The sequence below is a fragment of the Pseudorasbora parva genome, chromosome 2 (assembly GCF_024679245.1).
Source record: "Pseudorasbora parva isolate DD20220531a chromosome 2, ASM2467924v1, whole genome shotgun sequence".
In the NCBI taxonomy this organism is placed as follows: Eukaryota; Metazoa; Chordata; class Actinopteri; order Cypriniformes; family Gobionidae; genus Pseudorasbora; species Pseudorasbora parva.
The window spans coordinates 33584036-33592313 of NC_090173.1; positions in this window are offsets into that span (position 1 = coordinate 33584036).

Consider the following 8278-nt stretch of genomic DNA (forward strand, 5'->3'; position numbering starts at 1 on the left):
GGTGTAAAAAACCTACTCTTTCTCACCACTCACCTAATGATAGCCAACATGAGATGAATACAAACAGCCCAATCAGAGAACTGCTCTGGGTCTCTTATAAGGCAGTGTTTGTATTTTCTTTCAGTTTTTATCTGAACTCCTCATTGTGAAAGTGAATGATTTTCAAAATGATTCATATCTCAGTTTGTAATTGGTTGGGCTCAAAATGGCATGATGTGTCATCAAATTAATTATACCCTTTGGTTATAATTATAAGTTATAATTATGTTGGATATAATTACTTTAAATGGCAAACTAGGGTTATTCTGAGATTCTCTTAGAACCATGGCAACATGTAAACCATTAGAATTATCAATGCTGGTTCTTTTTGAAGTCCTTTGAGAGAAATATGCTTTCTCAGTTAAATGAGTAAATCACAGAGTCTGTTCTTCAATACCGTAGGAGTTTATATCTTGAGGTGGATTGGCATAGACACTTATGAACTTGATCTTAGCGGCTCTGTTTTCATGTTTCATTTAAAAACTGAGAGCTAGTTTATTTGATTGTTTATTAGATTTCTCTCGTTCAACAGCCAAGGATTCATTCGGTATGTTTTCACTTCAAACAGACTCATTGAACTAGAACCACCAGCAAGAGCACAACGAATTTGATGCAAAGAACACAGAGATTTTATATGATCATTGATCCCAAATGAACCAAACAGCTTTGTTAGTCCTCTGTTTGATCTCTTTGAATCAAATCACTCTGTTTTAACATAAACTCATTATCCTCATCCTCTGTTTTCTCATGGGGATCTGGACATGAGCCTGACTGTGGAAGAAACAGGCCTCCTGGTGGAATTGATTCTTGAGATAACATAGATGAGGACAGTGGGATGAAAGAAGGATGCCTTTACTTGAGTCCTGCAGGACCCCTTGGGTCAGAGAGAGAGAGAGAGATAAATAGAGAGAGCTGTGCATTCTGTGTTCTAACTGTATATTATTCTGTGCCTGCTGATTTATTCACTATAAATAATTTAAAAATCACCCCATGATTTACTCACACTCAAGACACCCCCTATGACTTTATTATTTCTGATTAACACAGAGTTATATTAATAAATATCCCAAAGCTTCCAAGCTTTATAATGGCAGTAATATTTGAAGCACAAAAAAGTACATCCATCAATAATAATACACTAGGGGTTAAAAAAGGCCAACTGAAGCAAATTGATGGGTTTTTGTAAGAAAAAATAATCATACACTCAAAGGATTATTAGCAAAACCTGTTCTATTTCTCATTAATGCAATTATCTAATCAACCAATCACATGTCAGTTGCTTTAATGCATTTAGGGGTGTGGTCCTGGTCAAGACAATCTCCTGAACTCCAAACTGAATATCAGAATGGGAAAGAAAGGTGATTTAAGCAATTTTGAGTGTGGCATGGTTGTTGGTGCCAGACGGGCCATTCTGAGTATATCACAGTCTGCTCAGTTACTGGGATTTTCACACACAACCATTTCTAGAGTTTACAAAAAATTGTGTGAAAAGGGAAAAACATCCAGTATGCGGCAGTCCTGTGGGCGAAAATGCCTTGTTGATGCTAGAGGTCAGAGGAGAATGGGCCGACTTATTCAAGCTAATAGAAGAGCAACTTTGACTGAAATAACCACTTGTTACAACCAAGGTATGCAGCAAAGCATTTGTGAAGCCACAACATGCACAACCTTGAGGCGGATGGGCTACAACAGCAGAAGACCCCACCGGGTACCACTCAGGCTAGAATTTGCACAAGCTTACCAAAATTGGACAGTTGAAGACTGGAAAATCTTGCCTGGTCTGATGAGTCTCGATTTCTGTTGAGACATTCAGATGGTAGAGTCAGAATTTGGCATAAACAGAATGAGAACATGGATCCATCATGCCTTGTTACCACTGTGCAGGCTGGTGGTGGTGGTGTAATGGTGTGGGGGATGCTTTCTTGGCACCCTTTAGGCCCCTTAGTGCCAATTAGGCATCATTTAAATGCCACGGCCTACCTGAGCATTGTATCCGACCATGTCCATCCCTTTATGACCACCATGTACCCATCCTCCGATGGCTACTTCCCAATAAAGCATCCTCCCAATAAAGCATCTTTGGGATGTGGTGGAATGGGAGCTTTGTGTCCTGGATGAGCATCCCACAAATCTCCACCAACTGCAAGATGGTATCCTATCAATATGGGCCAACATTTCTAAAGAAGGCTTTCAGCGCCTTGTTGAATCAATGCCACGTAGAATTAAGGCAGTTCTGAAGGTTAAAGGGGGTCAAACACAGTATTAGTATGGTGTTCCTAATAATCCTTTAGGTGAGTGTTTTCAGAGGTGGACAAATTACACAACTTCATTACTTGAGTAAAAGTAAAAGTACTACTGGTCAAATATTACACCGTTACAAGTGAAAGTTGTAAAAACAGATTTTTACTCAAGTGAAAGTTCAGAAGTATTTGTTTTCAAAAGTACTTAAGTATCAAAGTAAATTTCCTTTTTTATGCCAAAGCATTATTTTATTATTGTTGTATGAATGCACACTGTCATCATGGTTTAAGTCATTCAATGATGCTCCATCTGACATACTAGCATACGACTAACTTAAACTCATTTAAATACTTGTATATAAGTTACAAAGCTCTTTACAAAGCTGATGTCACTTTAAGGCCGAATGCACGGATCCAATACACTGATACACTTCTGATATTCTCCCCACTTTACTCTTCTCTTTCTCCGAGACGTTTATATTTTTAATATTTTATAAGACATGCACCAAGTGTATGCTAACTAAACTAATCTTGATTTTTTTTTAAACTGAAACATACTTTCAAAGTATGGCTATGGGTACACACACTTGTGCCTAAGAACAGTCTTATTCTATTTTGCTATGAACTGATCAGTGTTCAAAAAAAGTTGGGGAAATGTATATGACCCTATAAGAGTGATTCCTGACAGATTGTCTGAAACAACAACAACAAAAATCCTCCGACTTTCAGAGTTGCTACAGAAACGACTTTCGACCTAGATAGAAATGTAGTGGAGTAAAAAGTACGATATTTGTCTTTCAAATGTAGAGAAGTAAAAGTCATAAGTTTCCAGAAAAAATAATACTCCAGTAAAGTACAGATACTCAAAAAGTGTATTTAAGTACAGTACTCAAGTAAATGTACTTAGTTACTGTCCACCTCTGAGTGTTTTTAAACCTTTATAAAGTTCTACCAGACCGCCTTACGTATTCAACTTACAAAGTAAGTGTAATGCCTCTTGCAGTACAAAATGCTTACACTACATCCAGCGTCTTAAGTCATCTTATGCTTTTTTCGTAAGTTGAATATGGAAGGCGGTAAGTAAATCATGGGATAATTTTCATTTTAAAGTGAACTAATCCTTTAAGACATTCGGGACAAAGGTCCAATTGTTTTCCACATGAACAGCAGCCCCAAAGACGCAGACGAGATCTTTTGATATTTTGCATATGTAACTGGATTGGGTGTTGATGCAGAAATTATTACTATTAATGATTCTAATACAAAATAAATGATTGTAATACTAATATTGCATAGCTATCTCCATGGGGCCACATCATACACATTTTCTAGTTTCAGCCCGATGCAGTTATCATGTTTGAGCCCATCTGTATGCCAAACGCCATCTCACTTCCTACTCGTCAAACTTTTTAACGCACCGGGTACCCCTTTAGCATCATTTTTTAATGAGCAGGCTGCTCCATTCAATTCAATTGTTTGCCTAATGCATCAGTCCAAGAGTCAAGACGCGTTTAATTCTTTGCATTTATAAAAATAGACATTATATTATGAATATATATAGGATACTTTTATATTTTGGAGCAAATAACCCAACTCCTACCCTAAACCTACCCACTTCTCAACAATATAAAACACATAACAGGCAAATAAAAGTACAGGTCACAGGCATTTATTGCAAAAACTGACCAAAACTGTATACAAGTATTAACTCCATTCCAAGTCTTGCATTCCTAGACTTCTGAAGTCATATGATGTCTTCATGAAAAGAACAGAGTTGATCTTAATGTTTTAATTGCTGAAATGATGATCCTGCAGCTCTGTGAATCTCTTATTCATATCTCATTCAAATAATACACACGACTCTTTAGCATGACACAATCGGTCACAAGACACATGAGAGCCAATGACATTTTACAATCAATGCTGATGTAATGATGCAATTGGTCACGAGACATATGAGAGCGAATGGAATTTCACTATGAAATCTGACATAATGTTTCTTCAGGCAATTTTTAAAATTTGATGTGTGCATGATCTTTGGCGGATGGCGATGCTGATCGCTTTTGGGGATTTCCTTCTCACAAATCAATCATTTGTCCTCGGAATACTTGGAATATTTGTACTTTTTGAATAAATTGTACATGCAGTCGTACCTGTCTGTTATATCCTGTGTTTTATATCATATAATACACAAATTGGTAGGTTTAGGGATGGGATGGGTTTGGGTTACATGTTAAAACGTGTCTAACTAGCGTAAATAAAAATTATTGTAAATAAAAAAATATACTCCAACATGTCATGATGGCAAAATTATAACCCAAAATATAATTTCATTATGATGATATGCCCAACGCGTCTGTGTATGACGGAAAAGGTTTCTCATTGAAATGAATAAAGCACCCTGCTCCTCGAAAAATGATGCTAAAGGGGTACCCTGTGTGTTAAAATGAGATGCAGAGGGGTCCTGACCAGGCGTCAATATGTGACGCGTTGGGAGTAAGACCTTGTTGGGCCTGACAAGGTTGGGTTCTTGAGCATCAAGTTGGGTTCTTGAGCATTGTTGGTTCCTCTGTGGAGAAGCGTCCAGTCTTTCCGCTTGCAAATTCCATGGCGTGAGTGCAACTGGCTTTTAAAGGGAATGGGAGATGAGACGATTGGTTTATTGCACGTTATGCACAAAACAAACCCAAGGCTCATTAGGAGACAACAGACTAGGAAAAACCCCTTTTGGACCATGCATCTTGTGCACAGACCATTTTTTTCCCCGTCGTTAAACTAGAAAAAGTGGATTCAGACACACTCTAAATGCACCTGTGCTAAGCAGTTCAAACTATTCGCAGATTGTTAAAATAGGGCCCATAATATACACAATCAAAAATACATTGAGTTCATACCAAAATATGTGAGGTAGGTTACATTAGTTGTTCTATCTTAAATCACGCATAAAACCATGTACAATACAAAAGACACTTTACAAGACAGTAATAATACACAATGTCATGGAGATGTGCATGTTTATGTGAAGTCATTTTTTGTGAAGTTCAGTAGGTGGTGATCCAGTGATTCAGTAGCGGTGGCTTTGGGAATGGCCTCGTAGGGCAGCGAAGCATTCTGGGAATTGTTTTCTTTCATCCCCATGAGACAAAAATACATTTTCTGTCTTTTCTCAATCTAGAAAGCACCAAATTCAAAAATAATTTCACATTTCGACTACATTAATGATCCAGTTTAAATACAGATTCATCTTCCCAGCACTGAAGTACCCCTTTAGCATTTTAGAGAAATCTCAAAATACAATCACATGACACGATCTTGTAAATGTCATGATCGTTATCATCTTCAGATTTGAAATATAACAACAGACTTGTGGCTTTAGCTGTAGTGTATTTCTAGATTGCTAAAGGGCCAACTTCAATTTTATTTTCATAAAGATTTCATACAAATACATTTCTAATAACTTTACAAAACATTGAAGCTTATTATAGCTATTTTTGATTATGTAAATAATTATATTTACAGTAAACTGACAAGTGTTTGCTTTCAAATGAGACCATACTTATGTTTTTAGTGCAAAGGATTCATCAACTGTATCTGTTTTAGTCTGAGTATGCCATTTCTTAGGATTTTTTCAAAACTGGGGGATGCAGCCTAACAGTTTAAGCAATAAAACGTCTTGGGTTATGTATATAAGCCTTGTTCCCTGAGAGGGAACGAGACACTGCGTCGTTGAGTGACGACACTCTGGGGAAACGCCCTCTGCGTGACGTCTCTGAAGCATGAATGAAATCTGCCACCAATCTGATTGGTGCTACGTCATGAGTAAGTGACGCCATATGCGGAAGCTATAAGAAGGCGGCGTCACATAGTACAGACAGCCTTTGCGATGAAGCAGGCGCTCTACGTGAAGGTGTGGCGACGAGACGCAGTCGTCGAGTGATGACACTCTGGGGAACGAATGCCCACTATGCCACACCGTCAGAGGTGAACAGTAAATTTACTTGAGTACTGTACTTAAGTACACTTTTTCAGTATCTGGAGTATTATTTTTTTCTGGAAACTTATGACTTTTACTTCACTACATCTGAAAGACAAATATCGTAATTTTTACTCCACTACATTTCTATCTAGGTCGAAAGTCGTTTCTGTAGCAACTCTGAAAGTCAGAGGATGATTTTTTTCCATCTTTAAAAGGTTTTGTTGTTGTTGTTTCAGACAGTTTGTCAGGAATCACTCTTATAGGGTCATATACATTTCCCCCATTTTTTTAACACTGATCCACCAGTTCATAGCAAAATGGAAAAAGACGGTTCTTAGGCACAAGTGTGTGCACCCATAGCCATACTTTGAAAGTGTGTTTCAGTTTAAAAAAAATCAAGATTAGTATAGTTGGCATACACTTGGTGCATGTCTTATAAAATATTAAAAATATAAACGTCTGGGAGAAAGAGAAGAGTAAAGTTGGGAGAATATCAGAAGTGTATCAGTGTATTGGATCCGTGCATTCGGCCTAAAAGTTACAGCAGCTTTGTAAAGAGCTTTGTAACTTATATACAAGTATTTAAATGAGTTTAAGTTAGTCATATGCTAGTATGTCAGATGGAGCATCATTGAATGACTTAAACCATGATGACAGTGTGCATTTATACAACAATAATTAAATAATGCATTGGCATAAAAAAGGAAATTTATTTTGATACTTAAGTACTTTTGAAAACAAATACCTCTGTACTTTTACTTGAGTAAAAATCTGTTTTTACAACTTTCACTTGTAACGGTGTAATATTTGACCAGTAGTACTTTTACTTTTACTCAAGTAATAAAGTTATGTACTTTGTCCAACTCTGCACACCGTATCACGCCCGTCCTAGTGTGAAGCTGGCACACCCCAGGCACACTTAGGACGCGAGCGCTAGGGTGCTAAGATCCAGCTTATAAAACCTAATGAAGGTGTGAGGGTTGGCCCAACCTGAGCTTCACAAATCTCAATAAGCAAAGCTCCCGAAAGGAGGGCCACCGAGGAGTCCAAGCCCCTTGTAGAGTGAGCCCTCACGGCCATTGGTGAAGGCAAATTGCGCACCCGATATGCCGTGGCTATAGCCTGGACGATCCAGTTGCTGATCGTCTGCTTTGCTGCAGGCAACCCTTTCTTGGGAGGGCCAAAACACACCAACAGCTGGTCTGATCTCCTCCACTGTGCTGACCTCTCAACATAAATTCTCAGAGCCCTGACCGGGCAGAGCAGGTGCAGCCTAGCTTCCTCTGCCATTACGTGAGGTGGAGGATGAAAAGCCTGAAGAAACACTGACCTCATCCCCACCAATGGGACCTTGGGCACATAGCCCGGCCTGGGGTGTAAGATAGGTTTCATCCCGCCCAGGGCAAACTCCAGGCAAGTTGGCGTCACCGCCAAGGCCTGGAGGTCCCCCACTCTCCTCAGAGAAGTGATGGCCACCTTAAGGGTCAGGTTTCTCGCCTCGGCCGACTCCAGAGGCTCAAAGGGGGCCTCAGCCAGCCCTTCGAGAACCACTGCCAGATCCCAGGCTGGGATTCTGGGATGAGCTGCAGGCCTCAACCTCAGAGCCCCACGGAGGAACCGTACAACAAAGTGATGTCTACCTAATGGACCCGCATCTATAGGCGAGTGAAAAGCCCCTATGGCAGCCACATACACCTTCAGAGTGGATGGGGTCAGACCGGCGGAGAAACAGTCCTGGAGGAACTCCAGCACTGAAGCCACAGTGCAGTTGACTGGGTCCACCCTCCGTTCTCGACACCAGTTGGAAAAGACATTCCACTTAAGGCTATACAGTCTCCTCGTAGAGGGAGCCCTAGAGCTAAGAATGGTCTCCACGACATCGGCTGGCAGGCCATCCCCTAAGTGGGTGAAGCATTATGCCCCCTGCCTGAGACAACAGATCCCTCCTCAGAGGGACCTGCCAAGGAAGACCATCTAGGAGTGCCATGATGTCAGAGAACCAAACCTGGGTCGGCCACCGGGG